At 41.8% G+C, this 22,465-nt stretch overlaps 1 protein-coding gene across 4 annotated transcripts in view; it reads right to left on the bottom strand.

Moving 5' to 3' along the window:
* PPFIA2 (PTPRF interacting protein alpha 2) overlaps positions 1–22,465 on the bottom strand; it is a gene marked incomplete at its 5' end in the record, with an annotated part of 484,274 nt that overhangs the window by 269,253 nt on the left and 192,556 nt on the right. The gene's annotated exons all lie outside the window — the stretch shown is intronic.

Genomic DNA, 22,465 nt, shown 5'->3' with positions numbered 1-22,465 from the left:
CCAGCATCTTCTATTGCACTCTTTATAAAATTAAGTAAATAAAAAAACAATAGGGGGAGTAAACCCCCCACATAATTGCCACAACAGGTATGTAAAACCAGAATATAAGCAAAGAGTTCACGCAAATAGATCACAAAAACAGCTAGGTGATTTAATCTTCCAAGATTGAGCAAAAAATAAAATATCACTTCTGAGTAGACTAATCCTTTTGGCTTTTGACCCAAAGCATGTATGGAGTAGGTATTTCACTCCTCAAAATTATCCAAAGTGACTTATCACCAATCAATCAAGGTCTGACATGTGAAGGTGTGAGTACGAACAGGAAGCCCATTTATCTGAACCAGCCATGGTTGGTGGGATTGGGCGAAGACCATCTCCAGGATTTGGCCACCTTGACAGAACAGACTGTCGGTCTCAGATATATATATATAATATATATATATATATATATATATATATATATATATATATATATATATATAGGTATATCACTGCTGTTGATTGGCTGCTTTATAGTGATAATAGTGAACTATGCTTGCACACTATGGGGTTGATTTGCTAAAGGCAAATAGGGTGTGCACTTTGCAAAGTGCAGTTGCACTCTGCAAGTGCAGTTGCTCCAGAGCTTAGCAAAAGAGCAGAAGCTCTGCTGCGTCATCATCCAATCATGTGCAAGCAAAAATGCTGTTTTTTTTTTTCCTTGCACCTGATTGGATACTTTTTTGCAAAGTGAAGCTTTGGCTCATTTACTAAGCTCTGGAGCAGAGGGCAACTGCACTTTGCAAAGTGTACAATCTATTTGTCTTTAGTAAGTCAACTGCATTGTTTCTACCAAGGGGGTATGTGACAGGCTCACAGTGCAGGAGTACAGTTGTAACTGGAAGTGTCTAAACAAGTACCTTCATGGCTAGGTATTATTTTAGAGTGGCTTTAAACCTTCACATATACCCAGTGAAGTGACTGGTCTCAGGTGATACACAGAGATGAAACAATTCCTCCACCATAAGTTGTACCTTTTTATCTGTGGTCTTCTCTTTTCTACAGCCATTCAAATTATATCATTTATACACCTTATCTGAACTATCAGAAAACAGGAGGCGGAGAGCTGAAATTACACTCTGTAGAGCTCAGTGAGGAAAACTCTGAGAGCTGATTTGAGGAAAGGGTCACACTCCCCTTCAAAATGCGTACAGGAACAGAAATAAGGCTGTCAATCAGAGGCTGTGTACTGGAGATTCCTAACTGTCATCTTTTCTCTCTTCGTGCCAGGAAAAGTTGTCAGAAATGCTCTAGATTGAAACAAGTATATATATATATATATATATATATATATATATATATATATATATATATATATATATATAATAAACACACACTGAAAATATACATACACATATTTAAATACACAGTATCTTTTTAACCCACTGTTCTTGTGTGCTGGTGGGGCATTCTAAATCCAGATCACTGCAACACACAAAGTGCTGTATGTTACTATGCATTTGCAATTCTTTCACAGTTTTTTTACTGTGAATTATTTTTTGAAAAATATAACGTGTTATGCAAAAACATCCTTCCTTGCAAAGTATTTTCCTTTTAATGTACATAACAAATACAAATGTCAACATTCTGATTCACTGTTGCATTAATGGTATATCCTTCTCAACATTACTATGGTCTCATGTGTACTCTTGATTGCTCTGAGCAACCCAAGTCTTTATTGTTACTTAGAATGTATAATGAAGGAAGCATTAAGGGGATTTACAGTAAACGGTAACCTGCCATGTCTGGTGAGTCCTCTAGACACAGCCGGAAGCCTACGTAAAAGTAAACAGATAAACAATGATTTTATATCCATGTACAGGTTTATGGTTAATAAGCTAACTTGTGTTCTTGGTAATATCACATAATAATTAAAAAGAAAACAAACCCAAATGTTTAACCTCTTCTCACTAGTGAGAGCTGGCCATTTAACCCTCCTAGCGGTATCCCAGAGCGTGACTTGGGGTGGATTTTCTATGCTAGGATCGGTATCCCCGAGTCACGCTCGGGGTGGATGGGCAGAGCACGCAGCGGTCTCTTACCTTCTCCTGGCGATCCAGCGATGATCTCCCATTGCTGAGATCGCCAGCCGTCTGAGATCCCCGCCGCTCGTCCGTCCTCCGTCGGTGTGATGACTTCCTAGTTCCGTTCCCTGCAGCAGCAATGCTGCATGGGAGCGGAACTAGGGGGGGAAATTCAAACATTGAACGTTGCACAAAACACAAACACACACATAACATTTATATTATATACAGTATATATATATATATATATATATATATATATATATATATATATATATATATACATATATATATATATATATATATATATATATATATATATATATATATATATACACACACACATATATATATATATATATATATATATATATATATACACCTATATATATTATATTATATATTATATAATAAAATTATATTATTGATTAGATTATAATTCATGCGTTTGTGTTTCAAATTTATCACATCTGGGATGTCTACTAGAGTCTTGTTTTGGTCAGGTTTAAGTCAGTAATTACTAAGAATTGTAGGCCTATAATACATAACGCCAAATTTCCATGAAAAAAATTGTACCGCTTTTGGTACAGAATTCCTGACAGAATCATACCGCCAGGGAGGTTAAGAGCTCATAATGCCGAGGTGTTACATGGGCTTACAGATCATGTGATCACCATGATTGACTGTCATAGTGATCACATCATGTCATGTCATTGTGAGCGGTCAGTAGCGGCCTGGTCACAGTGATGAGGACATGTGATTGAGCATGCTTCCAGCACATAGATGATAGAATCTGAGCTGGGCTCCCCCCTCTCCATGCAACCAGCACACCATCCTAATACCTCACCCATGGGGTGACATGTGTTAACAAACATATCCAGGTGCACATGCTCTATTGTCACACCTTGTTTTTAGTGATAATATTTGCCAGTTGACAATACTTAAAAAATGACATGTTTTTCCACATCCCTATACTTTCTTTCTAAAATACACCTACAAGCCTCCACACCTATCCTATGTGGGGTGGATGTGTACAAGGCAGGGCTATAAATAAGGGGGGGGGGGGCGGTTGGGGGGTTGAACCCCCCCAGAGCATCAGTGTACAATATACATTAAAAAAATGCTCTGCACCCACCAGGCACTAATGCATTGTTATTTTAATGCTGCTGCCTGCTGTTACTCCACCTGAACACCTGGGCTGTAGGCTTTGGCTTGGGATGAGGGAGGCTCTTGCTGACAGTGCTCTCGTCTGTCTGCTCTGCCTCCACACCTCCTCTTTAGTCCAGACTGAGACTCTAGAGACATGTCTTGACTTGTCCAGCCAGTTATAAAAGCTTCCACCCACTGACACATATGATCGGCTCCTCCTCTCTTCGAGCTGACACTTCCTGCTGTCGCTTAGGGAAGGAGCTGCCTGAGCCTGAGTCTGAGTGCTGTTAGCTCAGCTTAGCCTGGCTGCCTGCCTGCTTGTCAGTACCACGTGGAAGGATCATCTCAATTCTCTCTGAAGTGCTGCTGTGCTGTACTGTGCTGTGCTGGAGTCTGGACCTTAACCTTAACTCCAGGAGGACAGGTCACCAAAAACCACCAGGTGTGTCTCTCTCAAGTTCAGGGCTGCTAGAACAGATGGAGTTCAGTTTTTTTCTTCTGTTCTTTTATAAACTCTTTCATAATATCTCTTCTTATCCTCCTCTTATTTCATGCTTGCAATGCATACCTCAGTCTCAACATTAGAGTGTAAAATAGGTGTAAGGTTGATGATCTCTTACAAAAGCCAATGCTGCCATTTTTAATATAAGCACAGTGGGCGGGATGTTCTTTTTTTTTTTGCTCTTGTGTTATCTATTTTATGACAAAGATTGGCTCTGAAAAAAAGGAAGGAGACCTACACATGAACAGGCTCTCTATCCCTATGTGTGTGCTATCTGCACATTCACATCACAGTGGGAACATTCTGTATGGAGTGCTGTGCTACTACATTTGAATGCTGCCCTGAAGGTTATTAATCCCTATTTAAATGTATGCTGCTAGCCTGCTACATTGTAGTTCTGCATATTTGAATGTATTCTGTGTTAATTATCTCACAGTAGAGCAGAGTTGCTGCTTATATCACCAATTAGTTGTGGTTTTTAATAATGATGTTTTCCAAGCACAGTTTCAAATTTTGGATCATATATATATATATATATATATATATATATATGTGTGTGTGTATGTGTGTCTCTTTACCTTGTGTGCTCCTCATGCTAAAGCTGCAGTCTAGAATTTCTTCCTGTCATTGATTCATACTATAACTAGACATCTGAGATTGTGGGAACTGCTGGCAAAGTTGATTGAGGTGCTGGATGCTGAGTCTTCTATAATTGCTGTTGTGTTATTCTTTTAGGCCCTGACTGTTCACATGTAGCAATTTGGGATTGTAGGCAGAATATCCCTGTGATTCCGAATCACTGCATGTGAACAGGGAATCGACTAAGGCTGGACTGAGTCTTCCATTGCTGTTGTAATACTGTTGGGTTTCCCGGGAGCACCGCATTCTAAGTATCTTCTCTTTTTCTGTATGTATGGACTCTGCAGTGTCTGCAAAGTACCACTTCTCTTGTCCTGTATGCCTGTTTAACAAAAAATCAGTGTGTGCTTTGCTGCTTCCTTCCACAAGATGGTGTCCTTTGCATCTGCCCAGTAAAGATCCCAAATTGCTACATGTGAAAAGTCAGGGCCTAACAGGCTAACATAACAGCAATTATGGAAGCCCCAGCCTCAATGTATTTTATAGGTACAAGGAAGCCCAGGTTTTGTTTAACCATGTCCCTTAGACCCTCCCACTCTATTGTTTTGCCACACCTACTTTTTTGCTGCTGCGCCGCTATGCGCGCTGCAAGTCACTTCCTCCCTGTCATGTCAGGTATGTTCAGTAAGTATGAACAATGCACAGTGCCGCTTCTCTTGTCTGGTATGCCAGGGTAAAACAAAATCAGCGAGTGCTTCCTTCCACAAGATGGTGTCCTTTGCACCTGCCCAGTAAGATTGGCTATTACAGTGCACCACTCGTGGGCAGTCCAATGACTCAGAGCACTGTCCACTGTGTTCTGGTGAGGGGGGGGACCCAATAGCACAGCTAGGGAGATCGCTGTACTAACACAGAGCCCAAATATAGAACCACATGGCCACTGTCCCAAGATAAAAAAGTTCCACAATACCCGGAGTTGCAGGCAGCCTGTGGATCCTTCTCACAATGTCCTTGCAGGAGCTTTTGCCCAGCAAACTTACAACACTCTTTAGTGTCTTCTCATCCCAGCTTCAACATATGTCTCTTTCTTAGGCCTCTAGCCCATATCACATGCTAGTGCTTAGTTCCAAGAGCAGCTTCTCAAACACAAGCTTCCACCTAGGTAAGCCCAAGAAAAGAGATCCCTGACCAAATCCTCCCAAATATTTATCCTCTCCAAAGCCATACCTTCTGAGCTAAATAAAAAGTGGCCTGGTGCCAAACAGTGACACTCCTCCATCCCCATATCAACATACAAAACAAGACAAATTAGCCCTGGGACTTTAAATGAGGTGGGAACACATGTGGCCATTGAATATAGAGTAGACATAATTTCAAGTTTATTAGAGTAGATAAAATGATCATCATAGTACATCAAATGCATATACAGAAATGTCAAACCAATTAGTAACCTCTACAATGTATAATATATGATTATGGGCTACCGATGTTAAAACATGATGAATGAAAAGCATCTTAGTCTGGACGCATTTTGTGAGCGTCTTCAGGAAAGGATGCGTAAAAAAAACACATATCTAAAAGGTAAAACTTCAATTTAGAATATAAACCATAATGATAAATCAAGTCTTGCAAATCATGGGGACTCCATAAGGGACCCCATATTTACAAATTGGCTGAGCCAGAATACTATAGCAGCATTTTTGTCTGGTGTTGGTGAGGTAAGTCTGGCCCGGGAACTGAAGGGGCTGAACCAGTTAAGACCCATAAGAGATCGAACGGGAGGTGGATGTTGCATAAGTGAGATAAATTTGTATCCTTCCATATCTGTCATCAAAAGGTAATTATTGTAGCAAAAGTGTATATATATCTCTACATCTGGTGTGACAGAATATTACAGTGACATAATAGATGGAAACAGAGAGTGTAAATTATGGCCAGTCTGACGTCTGAAAAAGGAGCCGAGTGCGCATGCTCCGAAACGCGTTACGTCACTTCCGGTAGCCTGCGTTCCATTGCGGCTTCCAGTCTAACCAGCTCCGTGGACTAGCTTCCTATAACATCACTTCCAGGCCGGAGGATGACCGGTTCAGTGAGGAATAGATGATTCGACATGGATTGTAGACTGGTGCTTTTTTCAGTGTAAGTCACTACATTGTTTTACCGTGCAATAAATTTTTGGCTTATTACATGTGGTGCCTGCCCTCTCTCTTATTGTTGCCAGCGGGATTTCCCGAGTTTTACCGCCAGTGCTGCCTGGTATTTGGCCGTCTGGATAGTTCATAAAGAGGACTTATTGGACACCCCTTGTGCCTTTTTTGGTGGATTTCCCTTCCGGTCAGTAGAGCCCAACACCTATCTCTCTAAATTATGGCCAGGGTTGTGCAAATTATAAAGAAGTGAAAGCAATCTATCTCAAAAGGTAGTGACAGGAAAAAAAATGTGTATGTGTAGGTAAAAAAGGGGGAAGACAAAACCCCCAAACCCCAGGGGTGTCTTGTGGGTCTCGACTTACCTCACTGCCACCAGACACAAATGCTGCTATGGTATTCCGGCTATGGATTTTATCTACTCTAATAAACCTGAAATTATGTCTACTCTATATTTAATGGCCACATGTTTTCACCTCATTTAAAATCCCAGGGCTAATTTGTCTTGTTTTGTATACCTTCTAAGCTAGTCTCTCAGGGATTGGTTAGGAAGGATAAATATTCATAGCTCCAGGGGCTAATCCCCACCACACTATTTGCTAAAACTTTATTTCACCAACAGGCAGGAGCAATCAAACTACAAGGTTTAGAAAGAACCTGCAGAACTCTGGGAACTAGATTTCAGCTCAGCCAGTTGGTGAACTCAACCATAAAAAACATTAAAAAAAATGTAGCTACTGCCAAGCACTGTTCTATATTTTTTTTTTTTTTACCCCCAGATCCTTTAACTCTCTTACCAAAAGAACTCCTTACAAAAAACCCTATTCTAACATCACATTAAGTAATTCAACCATTCTGGGAAAGGGGTTAGTAGACAATCTTTCGTAAATCCTACTATCCCCTAACAAACTTTATACTTCCTGGTCATATTTTTGTTTATGCATCAAAACAATCTTTCCACTTTGGCACTAGATCATACAATATCATCCATTCACTAAAAGCTTTCCTCTCCTCCAGTCACAAAACACTTCTGCTAACTCCATAGATAAATATGGATCATCTGCAGGACAGGAAAATGCAGGACAGGAAAATAACTTTAGGAGGTATCCCCCACTTTCAATTTCTGTTACCTCCAATTCCAATTGTTCTAGACTTATATTATCAATTTACTAAACGTCATTGTTTCTCAATCATCACTAACCTCTTCTATGCCCCCTTTTGAATTAAACAGTGCTACTTTTCCTAAAGGTCTATAGTCACAACATACACTTTCAATGTATAACATCAGCATTGTATTAGCAATACAAACAATAGTTAAAAATCCTCCTTTCATCTTGTGATTGCTGTTTGTCTGCTGGCCACCCCGTTCCACAACCTCCTGGATTCCCTGCATGCTTTGCAGCTTCTCATCTGCTCATCCCTTTGCTTTTTCTTTATTTCTAAGGACTACATATCCCACAGTACCTGTTTGCCTGCAAGCAGATGTGATGTTGTGTGTTTCCTGCACTGACCATGCCTCCTGTAGTTCAGAAAGCAGGCTCTGTGCATTTTTGACACAAGCAGTGTAAAGAGAATACGTGTGGGGATTCTTCAAACCATTTTCAAACTTCAAGACTGTTCAAAATGATTGGAGTAGACTAGAAACAATTACAATTTAATGTGGAAGTAATTATATGGTTTTACATTTTTAACATTTTGCAGAAATATTCTTATCTCTTTGTAATCTTTAAATTTCTGCCCAGCCAGATATTATGGTACAGTTTATAGAAGCCCAATCAGAAATGATGCACTGATGGATCTTTTAATCCCAAATAATGTGCCTTTCCAACAAATGTTCACATAAAAAATAGTCTTTTTTTCTAAAAAAAACCCATCTAAATTGTAGACAACTAGTATAAATAAACTGGAAAGATAATAACACTTAATGTTAGAATGGCAAATATTACAGGGTTGAAGGCTGCCCTCTCAGACTTAAGCTGATAATCCACTGTTATTTTTTATTTTATTTTTTAATCAGTAGGCTGAAAAAAAAAAGGAAACAGATTCCTTCATCCACACAAATGAGTTTGATAGCGGAAGCGTACCCCCTTGCCAGGACAATGTGTTCTGACAGTGCTCCCACTGCTGTCAGAGTACACTGATCAGAGGTTGCAGGGGTCCAGGGTCCTATACCTGTGGGGCAACAGTTTCCACTTACAAGTTCATAAAGATGGATGACATTTCAAGCTAGCCTCACCAGCACAACTGCCAGTGCTTTTCTGCTTTTTGGACATTGATGACATATAAGTTCCTAACTGAAATCCACATGAGAATCCAGTGCCCATCCCATGTCAGATTTCTCCGTGACAGAGGACTAAGAGATCCTGATGTGGGAACTCCTTATGGGACTGCCATGATACTAACCCAGAATCTAGCAAAGCCCAAGATTGTCTTACCATAGACATTGTAACGAAGAATGTACAGACACTTTGAGCTTCTTTCATCTACAACTGGCAGTTAACTTTAACATTTAATTGAGTTGAAACAAGAAAATCTTTCAGGTCCTGCCAACAAACTAAGCTTACCATAATGTAATGGCTGAGTAGGATGTTAAGCAAGCAAACTCCTCTTTATATGGCAGAAGGGAACAATAGCCATAGGGCTCCAGTGGGATAACTACAACTTATACATTTAAGAAACCCATTCATGGTGACCAAGTCTAGACTCACCCCACCATCTGGCCTAATGGAGCCCTTTGTCCCTATCTTTCCAAACCTGCAGCTGAGAGTTCACTCACTAACAGTGGCAAGCCCAGACTAGCCCAGATGGTGACACAGACTACATTTCTCAGAATGCTTCAACTTATAAATTGTCTCTATGTTACACAAACTCTTTGAGGTCACTGTTATTACTGTTTATTCTAATACTGTATGTCTACCTACAAACTAGATTGGACATGAGCCATGGGCCCTAAAATTTCCCATGTTCCCTTAATGTTTGACAACTTAGACCAGGATGGCTCAAATAGTTGCCCAAAATATGGAGAATCCTTTAAGCAGTTTAAGGTTAAACTGCTTCTCATCAAAGTTTTTTGAGTGGCCACATGTCCTCTTAAGCAACTTGAGTTTCCTCCCTATGCTAGAATCACTATTTAGATATTTGTATATCACTATCATATCCCCTCTTAAGCATCTTTTCTCCACGGAAAATATGTTTAATGTTTGTAGTCGTTCCTCGTAACTAAGGTCCTCCAGAGCCCTTATAAGCTTTGTTGTCCTTATCTGGCTCTCTCCAGTTCCAGCACATCTTAAGGACTGGTGACAAGAACTGGGTAGCCTACCAATACTTTTTGTTATCCCACGTAGGCCTTCTCCATTCCATCTTCCTTCCCTCTCTTACCCACCTTATCTTGCCTTCCCAGTTGGACCCCATCATTCTTACCCTTCTGCATCCCCCCATTTTCCCTTAGCCCAGTTTCTACATTGCGGCAGACTAAGATAGTAGATCACAGTGCTATGACCTATCAAACCAAAAAACAAAAACAGACAAACACATAAAATTTACTTTATGGGATGTAAAAGGAGTAAACATCTCTGAAAGTGATCAAGGATACTGGGAGATAAAGATGGGCTGCACCCCCGCCCAGTTTGGTTCACGCCAGAACTCTCGAAAATCACAAAAGTTCGGACCCGGACCATTAACCCTGGTAAAGTATTTGGGACCTGAACTTGAAAAATCAAAAGTGCTAATTTTGAAGGCTTATATGCAAGTTATTGGCCATACAAAGTGTATAGGGGCCCAGGTACTGCCCTGGGGGACATGTATCAATGAAAACTATTTTTTTAAAAAGATTATTTTTAAAGGAGCAGTGATTTTAATGATGCTTAAAGTGAAACAATACTGTAAAAATGAAAAATTCCTTTAAATATAGTATCTGGGTGGTCCCCTTAGTCTACCTGTAAAATGGCGTATCTGTACTGTGTATAGAACCTGCTGCAGCAAAACTGACATATTAAGAAAAAAAATGACATTTAAATTGATTTTCCTTGCAAGCTTTCCTTATTTTGTAAACAACGGCTTGAGGAGCCAGTCTGTATGATGAAGTCACAATTTAGTGCACTCGAAACAAAGTTAGAGATTTTTGGGATAAGTTCCGGTGTCTCTTTGGACTTTGGATGGAAATAACACATTTTTGCAACACAGTGAGCAAGTTTTATGTGAAGAGACCAAATTACAGTACACTCAAACCCAAGTTCATGGGCAGGGAACATGACTGCCAATTTGTTGTGTATCAGTGTTATCCCCTCTCTGTAGGCTCATGTTACTCCCTTCCTCAACCTCAGAACCAACATCAACCAATCAAGTAATGTCTGTGCATCCTCAAGAAGCAAAAAGCTGAAGCTGTGTTAAAATAATTCAGCTGACTCCTCCAAGCATAATGCTGGGGCTATGGCAGGAGTAGCTGTGGACAAGGAGGCAGAATAAGCTGTTCTGGCAGCTTTGCTGGACTGTGCACTAGTGTCAGCTTGTGTCATAGAGGATGAGAAGGATGAGGATGGTTTAGTAAGGAAGTCCATCACCTACTCTACATGCTGTGGCTGGATAGCATGGGAAACATCACTGACAAATGAGACAAATGTGCCCTGCCTGAGGACTGAGGACATCCACCTTTGCCTGTAGACACTGATGCTGCTGGCCCCTGATATTGGCATAGGAACGACTGGTTCTCCTTTTTGGCCTCCCAGACATGATGGGGGGGTTATTACCCAAATTTAATAGAAACTGGGAAAAGTGTGATTGGATGTACTTTATTAAATGAAAAGTGGTGTTTGGTGTGCTTTAAATTAAGGACTGATACTGACAGAAATGTAAAAACTATTAAAAAAACAAAAAAGGGGGAACACCAGCGTCGCAGTCAGAAAAACAGCATCTGACAATTAAAAAAAAAGGGGACAGGCAGGGGACAAAGACAAAAAAAAATGCAGCAACCAAAAAAATGGTACACAGCACTGTATACAGCACTGAATGCTATGTAATGCTGTGTTAAAGGAGAAGTATAACCAAAGCTCATTTGGCTGTACTTCTCCTGTGGATCACAGGAGTGCAGTTTGTTTTGCACCCTGTGACCTGTTTTCAGCAGAGAGCGGGTTGAAGTCCACCCCCTGCTGATGTCACAGAAGTCAGTCCAGGCTTCGTGCCATCACGACCACAGAGTCAGGATCCACCAGATCCCTAGACTGACAGGCGGCTCAGCCTCTCAGCGAGTTGCTGAGAGGCTGACTCGTCACTCTACAGCCCAGCGCTCCAGTGAGTGAGTGACTGACAGGCAGCAGCTCTCTTCTCACAGAGCTGTGAGAACCGAGCGATCAGTGGTGATTGATCGCTCGGTTCTCAGTTTAGAGGCGCTGGGGGACAGATGAAGCATCGGACTGATGCTGCGTCCAACTAGGTAAGTATAAAACTAAAACAAACCACTAACCCATGCTTCTCTTTTAAACACTGCACTACACTAACACACTACACTGACACTACACTATACTCACACTATACTATACTCACACCATATTGACATACTACACTATGCTCACACATTATACTCACACTATACGGATACACTATACTTACACTATACTGACACACGTCACAATAAGTGAACACTCGCTAGTAGCAAACTGAGCCCTGCTCTATCTCCACCCCAACAACACACTGCAAAAGCTTTCTGTGGGAAAGAGCCTTTTATAATGTGGGCTGGGACTATAAGCACTGAGCTGTGATTGGACAAAGTCATCATCATTTGTCCAATCAGGGCTCTAATAGTGTTCTGTGCCCTAATTGGCAAAGCCTTGCACCTGACCAGCGATCAGGTGCATTGCTTCATCCAATTTAGGGCCCTAGAATGCGCTGTGAAGCATGCAGTGCATAGTGGGGTGCTCCGCAGGTGAACATTCTGCCGGGCACCCTGCAAACAGGCGATGTTCAGGCAGAACCTTTGCTCATCCTGAACCATTCGCCCAACTCTACAGGGAGACTTTAGAGGATGCAAACCAAAATCACATTCTTTAAAAAAAATGCATTTCTAAATAGGGGAGATTCCCAGATTCATAAACCACTACTTTCCAATGCTATAGCACAATAACTGTAATACAATAGCACAGAATAACAGTCACTATCCTGATGGAATTCCAAGTGGTTGGAAGCATAGAATTTCCTGACCCAGTTCTGTATCATAACATTGTGCACCTAGCCAGGGTACTGGACTATTGCAGTTGCGAGGATGACAAGATGTGGATAATAATGAAACAATCCTACTCTTACATGTCTCCAGTTTTAGGTAACCTGACCTTCCTCCTTAGGCCTTGATGGCCCTCCACAAATCCAATACATTTAAACTCAAACAATTTGGGACACAGAAGGGAGTGAAACCCATTCAGAAGATCAAACAATGGTTGGTACATTGAAGTTCTGGTAATCAATACAACTGATATATTTCATAGCATCCATTTTCTGATGTGACATTGTTCTAGAACCTATGTCACTCTTCAAAGAGTTGTGTGAACAGTCCAGGAAACTCAGGTACTCTTTCGAAGCAGCCTATGCTATGCCTAATACCCTCCAGAATCCCTCCAACACCCCCTCCCTTACTGGAGGAGTACAAGTCCCCATTTCCCATTAATTTTTTAATGGATGTTACCCAAACACTGTCTCTATGTTTTGGCATTGCAAGAAGGGTGTCTTTACATTACTTCATTTTTTCTTGGACTGCTTGGGGATGCATGGGGATGCATGGGGAAGCATGAGTTCTGGGGAAGAGTAATCAATATAATTAAGAAACATACATATACAGTCCTTAAAAACAACCAAGTGTCTCTCCTCCACCACCTATTGTAACTCCCATTCCTAAATATTCCTATGAGAAAACTTTGTTTATACACTTAATAAATGTTGAAATTGATCCAACCCACTTCTGAGGAACGTATGGTGTGTATAATTAGCAAACCTAAGGCAACTGCAAATTTGACAGCACTCATAAAACACAAGGAAGAATAATTACGTAAGACATGGTTTAACTGGTTCAAGCTTATATAGACCCATGAGTATTGAGAACTGCTGACTGAAGAGACCATAGATGCCCTTGCTTATCCTGAGTACCAGTCCAATGCTGTTTTCTGCAAGATGCAGGTTTGGAAAGACTATATAAACTGTACAGATTGGGAGACATTTACTAAAACTGGTGCACAAAGAACCTGGTGCAGCAGTGCATAGTAACCAATCAGCTTCTAGATTTTATTGTCAAAGTTTAAAGTGTTACTAAACCCAAGACCCTGCATTCACTATATCTGGTCTCCACAGAACACAGGAGATGGAAATACAATTATTTTAGTAAATCTAAACAGCTAAATACCTTTTCCCATTAGCAGTTTATAGCAGTCTTTTGACTTCTATCAGTTCCTGGTTAAAGATTGTAGGAGAAGTTTTCATACTGCACTGTATGTCCTATCAGGATGCAGGACCCCTGACCCTCTGGCTGGACAGTACTGATTGGCCCTGTGCTGATCAATAGGGATTGGCCGAACGACCCCCTGTTCGGTTCACCCCATAACTTTCGAACATTGCAAAAGTTCGGAACTGAATAATGAACCCCATTGAAGTCTATAGGACCGCAACTGGAAAAATCAAAAGTGCTAATTTTGAAGGCTGATATGCAAGTAATTGAGCATACAATGGTTATGAGAATCTGGGTACTGCCCTGGTGGACATGTATCAATGAAAAAAAAAAGTTTGTAAAAAAAAAAATGTCATGTCTCCCCTCTCCCCCCAAGATGCTGAAGCTCTTGAATCTCCCATCACTACGGAGGAACTCTCTAGAGCTCTTCGTGAGATGGAGCTGGGCAAAGCACCTGGGCCAGACAGACTTCCCCTGCTTTACTTTCGAAACTTCGCAGACATACTTAAGCCTCACTTTATCAGAGCTTTATGGAGTCTTGCCGAGTCCCAACACCACTCTGCATCATTACTAGAGGCCTACATCACGGTGATCCCGAAGGAAGGAAAGGACAGTACACGAGTAACCAGCTACCGTCCCATTTCTCTTCTAAATGTTGATGCCAAACTTTATGCAAACATTTTAGCAAACCGTCTTGTCCCGTTCCTCCCTTCCCTGGTTTCTCTGGACCAAGTTGGGTTTGTCCCGGGGAGGGAGGCACGGGACAATACTACCAGGGCTCTGAATGTCCACCACTGGCTTACTTCCCATAATTTTCCCGGTTTCTTTCTCTCCTTGGACGCGGAGAAGGCGTTCGACAGAGTGGCCTGGGACTATCTCTCGTCTATGCTGGAAACCATAGGGCTGCGAGAGAAAATGCTATCGAACATAGGCGCCTTATACACCAACCAAACAGCCCGAGTGCGGGTCAATGGCCACCTGTCGGACGCCTTCCACCTCTCTAATGGCACGCGACAAGGATGCCCCCTTTCCCCTATTCTCTTCGTCCTATCCTTGGAACCCTTCTTGAACATGATTCGTTCAAATCCCAATGTTCGCGGGATTCCCATAGGCGACACCACCCACAAGGTGGCCGCCTTCGTGGACGACATGTTGCTTTTCCTCTCCCAACCACACATAACCCTACCCAACCTGCTACAGGACCTGGCACTTTTCCGCTCTCTGTCAAACCTTAAAGTAAACTACTCCAAGTCCATGGCCCTGAATGTTACTCTCCCTGATGCTGATGTTGAGAGATGCCAAACCAATTTTCCCTTTACCTGGGCGCCTGTCTCTATCCCCTATCTGGGCATTCATATACCACGCCTCCTTGCCTCCCTCTTTGACACTAACTATAGACCTATGCTGTCGTCCATCTGTCATGATCTTCGGGTGTGGAAGAATCTCCGGGTCTTGTGGTTTGGCAGAGCTGCCCTGCTTAAGATGTCCATCCTCCCTAGGCTCCTATATCTCTTTCAAGCGGTGCCTATCCAGCTTCCGTCGTAATTTGTTTTGACTCTTCAAACTAATAGTTCACAATTCATATGGAGTGGGAAACCTCCCAGGATCAAATTCTCCCGCCTGACGGCCCCTAAACACAAAGGTGGCCTGGGCCTTCCTGATGTACAGAGCTATCATAAGGCCTGCATCCTAACTAGGCTACTGGATTGGAATCTCCACTCTTCTTGCAAAGCAGTTGTTAGCGTAGAAAACACCTTCTCGGAGATCCCACTTCACCTTCTGGCGTGGATGCCCCTGTCAACCATCCATGTGAAGGGGGAAGGGGCAGGGAATGCCGCTCAGGTGTGTGTCCAATCTGGTGCTGGCTAGATCCGCCGTCCGGAAAGATACATGTGAAAATGTGGAGCCGCACACAGATAGATGAAATCAAAAAGGGTGTCTTTATTCTTCAAAATCATCCAGGACAAACAGACAGTGTGAGGAACAGAATATGTCCAAGGTAGACGCGTTTCACGGCACGAACGGCCGCTTACTCATTACCACGGTGTGGGATAGCGGAAACCGGTCAATATTTAAGGATAATGAACCAGGAAATTGATTGTTGTGACTCCTCGCAACTGTGTATCATTAAATAATCAACCACATGGAACATCCGATTTCTCCACGATCCAACACCTGGACATGTCAAAGCACACATGAAACAACTAGACAAAGTGTATGAAAACAATGGTTAAAAACGATACATTCAAATAAGTATACAGATGAATGTAATTTGTAAAAACAACAACAAAGTTGGCGCAAAAGAGTTGAATATACATATGCCGATTCAATGTGAGAAACCATACACACAATTAGAACACAAATAGAGCCACATAGAATCACAGATATTCATGTGTCCTTCATTGGTGTATGGTCTCTCAATGGTACAATATGTGGACTAAGGGAAACAAAATGTAAAGGAAACTTTTGTTATATATATGTGCACATATATATGTAATATAATATTATCTTCGTGTATATGTGCCATGTAAGTGTCCTGAATGGATAAGAGTGAAAAAATAATAAAATAAAATAAAATAAAATAAATTAAATTAAATAAAAAAATAATTTTTATTTTTATTTTTATTTTTATTTTTATTTTTTATTTTCATTTCTCATTTCTCATTTTTTATTCACATTCTCATTTTTTATTTTTATTTTATTATTTTTTCACTCTTATCCATTCAGGACACTTACATGGCACATATACACGAAGATAATATTATATTACATATATATGTGCACATATATATAACAAAAGTTTCCTTTACATTTTGTTTCCCTCAGTCCACATATTGTACCATTGAGAGACCATACACCAATGAAGGACACATGAATATCTGTGATTCTATGTGGCTCTATTTGTGTTCTAATTGTGTGTATGGTTTCTCACATTGAATCGGCATGTGTATATTCAACTCTTTTGCGCCAACTTTGTTGTTGTTTTTACAAATTACATTCATCTGTATACTTATTTGAATGTATCGTTTTTAACCATTGTTTTCATACACTTTGTCTAGTTGTTTCATGTGTGCTTTGACATGTCCAGGTGTTGGATCGCGGAGAAATCGGATGTTCCATGTGGTTGATTATTTAATGATACACAGTTGCGAGGAGTCACAACAATCAATTTCCTGGTTCATTATCCTTAAATATTGACCGGTTTCCGCTATCCCACACCGTGGTAATGAGTAAGCGGCCGTTCGTGCCGTGAAACGCGTCTACCTTGGACATATTCTGTTCCTCACACTGTCTGTTTGTCCTGGATGATTTTGAAGAATAAAGACACCCTTTTTGATTTCATCTATCTGTGTGCGGCTCCACATTTTCACATGTATCTTTCCTGTCAACCATCCCCCAAACCCTTAAGCGCCACCCATTGATTGGCCCACCACTTATGGCGCATAACAAGTGGTGTAAAAAGCTACGGGTCGACCCACGGGCTGGTCCCCTGACCTCCCTTAGAATGAACCCTGCATTTCCACCCGGCATGTCAGCAATTTCCTTCGACACTCCTGGCCCCACCGAGAGGTGCTTGCCCAGCAATTCTATAAAGATGGGACTCTTCTGTCCTGGGAGGAGCTCAACCGTTCCTTGGATTCCAACACTCTTCCACTTTGGTCCTACTTCCAGATACGCCATTTTCCCATGACATCAGCTGCTTCTAGAGACTGGACGAGGCCCCTGACACCCCCCCAAGCTATTTGCGCCCGAGCCAAGCCTCAGCGACACCTGATTTCTGAACTCTATGGTCATCTACTCGACGCCCCCTCAGCGTCCCTGTGTAAGATCCTGGCACTCTCAGTGCCTCCTATCACATCATTTCCGAGGGCGTTCCATCTACCTAGGTAGATAGAGTGCATATAGGTGTGTTTCCCTTTAAGAGTGCTGACATCATCATGAGGCGCCGGACTAAACAGCTATTTAAACCACCAGCTTTCACTCACATGTGTTCGTTCAATGTGCCTTGATGCTTACCTTGTCTTGTGCTGCCGGAGCTTCCAGCTATACCCTTTACCTGAACTGAACCGGAACCTCGCTACGGATCCCGTATCTCGCTACCGGATCACTCCTTACTACTGGACTTTGCTACTGCTAACTATCTAGTGATAAGTACCCCACAGGGGATCCCTTACTAACTTTACTTCACTATCATCTACTGCATATATCAAGACTATCTCTATCTAAGCTACTCCTATCATCTGCATAGATTGTGAGCTCTTGGGACTACCATCAACTATCTCTGCACTGGGTTACTCTATCTTCTATACATGATTGTTAGAACCTATCTGCATACTACCATCACCTACCACTCTCTTGAATACTATTACTGAGTGCTCACCATACTATCGCCTGTCTCTCACCTCTATACTATCATATATTCTATCACTCCAGGAACATCATATAGAGTGTATGTATATTGCATAACCAGGCTGTGCACGGTGAGGAAGTCCTGAGAGTTGGATATGTTGTTCAACAGAATCTCTACACGACTACTGAGTGTAACAATTCTGCAGCTGCAAATCCATTCACTAACAAAAAACGCATGAGCGTTACACCCTGGCCCCATTTGCTCAGGCATGGTCTCGGGACCTCGAACTTTCTCTCTCTGAAAAGGAATGGGAATCTATATGCTGCTCAGTCCATTGGGCCTCTGTTAATGTCACAACCCAAGAGAACGGGTATAAGATTCTGACTCGTTGGTACAGGACACCGGACAGAATTCACAAATTTCAGCCAGGAGTCCCGGACACCTGCTGGAGGAGCCAGGAGGAATCCGGCTCCATGCTACATATATGGTGGAACTGTACCGCGATTCAGCCCTTCTGGGAGATGGTCCACAGGACAGTGCGTGAAGTCACGTCTTGTGACCTTCCCCTGGCCCCTGGCCATTTCCTTCTCAATCATGTCCCAGCTACGCTCCCCACACATAGAACGGTTCTTGCGCGCCATATGCTAAACGCCGCCAAATTATGCTTACCTTGCCATTGGAAATCAACCTCCACCCCATCGCCTAAGGAGTGGTTTCTTAGACTCAATAGAATTGAGGAATTGGAGGAATTAATCAGTATCTCTCGTGATCAAATCCACAGATTCTCAGCCCAATGGATAGACTGGATCCAGTTCAAGGATTCTACCACCTACAAAAATGTTATGGAGGCTCGGGACCCCCCTCCATGAACTCGGACAACCCTGCGGGGGCTCGGGACAGCAATCTCATCCTACCCCCACCTATGCTCATACTCTTTGTATGGATCCTAATACCACCGATAACCACACACCATCCTGATTCCAACTCCACTTGACCTCTCCTTCCCCCCATACCTTTCTTACTCTCCCGCCTCCCTTCCCCCCTCCCTTCCCTACTATCCCTTCTCCTTTTCCCTCTCCACTTCCTCTCCTTTCTTTCTTCCCCAACTCTTCCTACCATTTCCTTCCCTCCCCCACCATTCCCCCTCAATCTGTTGTTCGTCCTCTTTCACTGGCTAAACGACACGCTACTTCATATCCAGTGGGACCTCATCCGTCTACTGGCCGCTTCCAACCCCTAAAATCCGTACAACCTGGCTAACAGTACTCCCTAAATGATGCCGCTGTGGCACATGACCGCTCTTCTGCATGACTCCAGTTAGCCTGGGTCCTTACCCCGTGTAACCCCTTCCTACAAGTTGCGACCCATATCCGGCCATATGTTATTTTCTCTGCATGAACCCATCATAGCCTTACAGATGTTTAGCCTGGTCTGTACTGTTCCGTTATGTCTTTTTTTTTTCTTATGAAATGCTTTCCTGTATGCATTCCATGTAGATGTTCTCATGCACCATGTATATCTTGTATGTTCTTCCTTATAATCTTCAATAAAATCTTTATGAAAAAAAAAAATTTCATTTTTAAATGAGCAGTGATTTACTGATGCTTAAAGTGAAAGCATTAAAATGAGAACTAACAAAAAAAATGAAAAATTCCTTTCAATATAGTGCCTAGAGGGTCCCCTTAGTCTACCTGTAAAGTGGCACATCTGTACCGTGTATAGAAGCTGCTGCAGAAATAATTGCATTTATAAAGCCAACAAAAATGATATTTTCCCTGCAAGCTTTCTATATTTTGTAGACAACAGCTTAGGGAGCTGGTCTGTATGATGAGGCCACAATGTAGTGCACTGGGAACAAGATTAGAGATTTTTTGAATAAATTCTGGTGCCTCTTCTGCAGACTTTGTGTCTGTGGTGCCTTCACACTGTAACCCTATAGAGGTACTCATGATAAAACCAAGAATTGGCTTTGCAATTAAATATTCAAATGATATGCACCTGTCAAACAGGTGTGGAAAAATTGGTCTTTGGGTGTTAATTGTGCCCATGAAACTGGAGATAACCGCTTCACAATGTGATGGAATAGGGTGGCTGCTCTCTATTCTTCCATGATGGCTGCCTCATTTGGGTTTTGCCTCACCCTCACTTTCCTCCTGTGCTCTATCCGGTACCCAAGTCATGTCAGTGACCTCAACATCATCATCTCCTCCATTCTCATTAACACTGGAGACAACTTGTCAATACACTGCGGCTGGGGGGACATGACTGCCAGTTTGTGTACCAGTGTTCTCCTCTCTCTGTAGGCCCATGTTCCTACCTTCCTCAACCTCATAACTAACATCTGAATCAAGTAATGGCTGTGCATCCTCAAGAAGCAAGTAGCTGACGCTGTGTTCAAATAATTCAGCTGACTCCTCCATGTGTGATGCTGGGGCTATGGCAGGAATAGCTGTGGTCAAAGAGACATATTTAGCCACTCTGGCAGCTGCAGTGGACTGCGTCTCCGCAGTATATAAGGTATAGTAAGCCAGTCCACTACCTCCTCTGCATGCTGTGGCTGGATAGCACGGGCAACATCACCAAACAGAGGAAATGATGCCCTGCCTGAGGACTGACCACGTGGACATATATGCTGCTGTCCCCCTCACAGTGCTATGGAAACGTCTACCTTTCCTTGTTGGCCTCCCAGACATGATGGAAAGGTGTTTATTAACAACATGCAATAAAGATGCAATAAAGAAATAAAGATGCAATAAAGATGTGGAAATATGTACGTGGATGCACTTTAATCAATGGAAAGTGGTGCATTTTACCCTGAGTACTCACTACACAGACACACTCAACCGACACACTACAATATACTACAGTAAAACTGCACTAACGCACAGAACTATACTGCGTTAAACATGCACTAATGCACAGAAATATACTGCGTTAAACGTGCAGTAATGCATATAAATATACTGCATTAAACGTGCACAAATGCACAGAAATATACTGTGTTAAATGGCACATAACACACTGAAATATACTGCATTAAATGCGCAGTAATGCACAGAAATATACTACATTAAACGTGCACTAACACACAGAAATATACAGCGCTAAACGGTATGCAATACACTGAAATATACTGCGTTAAACGTGCACTAGCGCACAGAAATATACTGCATTAAACGACACATAACGCACTGAAATATACTGCGTTAAATGTGCTCGATCGCACTGAAATATACTGCGTTAAATGGCATGGAAGGCACTGAAAGATACTGCGGTCAACGTGCTTTAACGCACAGAAATATACTGCATTAAATTTACACTAAAGCACAGCAAAATACTGCGTTAAATGTGCACCAACACACAGAAATATACTGCATTAAACGTGCAGTAACACACAGACATATACTGTGTTAAATGGCACCTAACACATTGAAATATACTGCGTTAAACGTGCAATAACGCACAGAAATATACTGCATTAAATGTGCACTAACGCACAGAAATATACTGCTTAAAACTTGCAGTAACGCACAGAAATACACTGCGTTAAATGTGCACTAAAGCATCGAAATATACTGCGTTAAATGTGCGCTAACACACAGAAATATACTGCGTTAAGCGGCACGTAACGTACAGATATATACTGCATTAAACATGAAATATACTGGGTTTAACATCAAATAATGCATAGAAATATACTGTGTTAAACTGCATGTAACGCACTGAAATACTGCGTTAAACAGGATGTAAAGCACAGAAATATAGTGCGTTATATGTGCAGTAACGCACAGAAAAAATCTTTTGTTAAACGTGCACTAATGCACTGAACCATAATGCATTAAACCTGCCCTGACAAAACAAACTGACACTTAAGTAAAAACAAATGGTCAGGTCACTACACTCACACTGACTGAACTATCACTAGATTCACACTAAACTGGTATTCTACACTGACAATAGAATCAGAATAGCACACTATTGCCCTCTAACTCTCTATTAGCACTGAACTGAGCCCTGTTCCATTTCGCTTCACACTGATATCACACTACAAATGGCTGCTATTGAAATAATACTTTTATAGTGTGAGGTGGGACTCTATGAGTCATGATTGGATAGAGTCATTATTACTTTTTCCAATCATGGCTCTGACAGTGCTCTGTGCCCTGATTGGGCAAAGCTTTCATTGCTTCTGCCAATCAGGGCTTCAAATGCACTGTTCCAGGGCACAGTGCATTGTGATCATTCGGCGAA

Source organism: Pelophylax lessonae, assembly GCF_965119305.1.
Source record: "Pelophylax lessonae genome assembly, chromosome: 4".
NCBI classification, from domain to species: Eukaryota; Metazoa; Chordata; class Amphibia; order Anura; family Ranidae; genus Pelophylax; species Pelophylax lessonae.
This window is presented reverse-complemented; position numbering and strand designations above follow the sequence as displayed.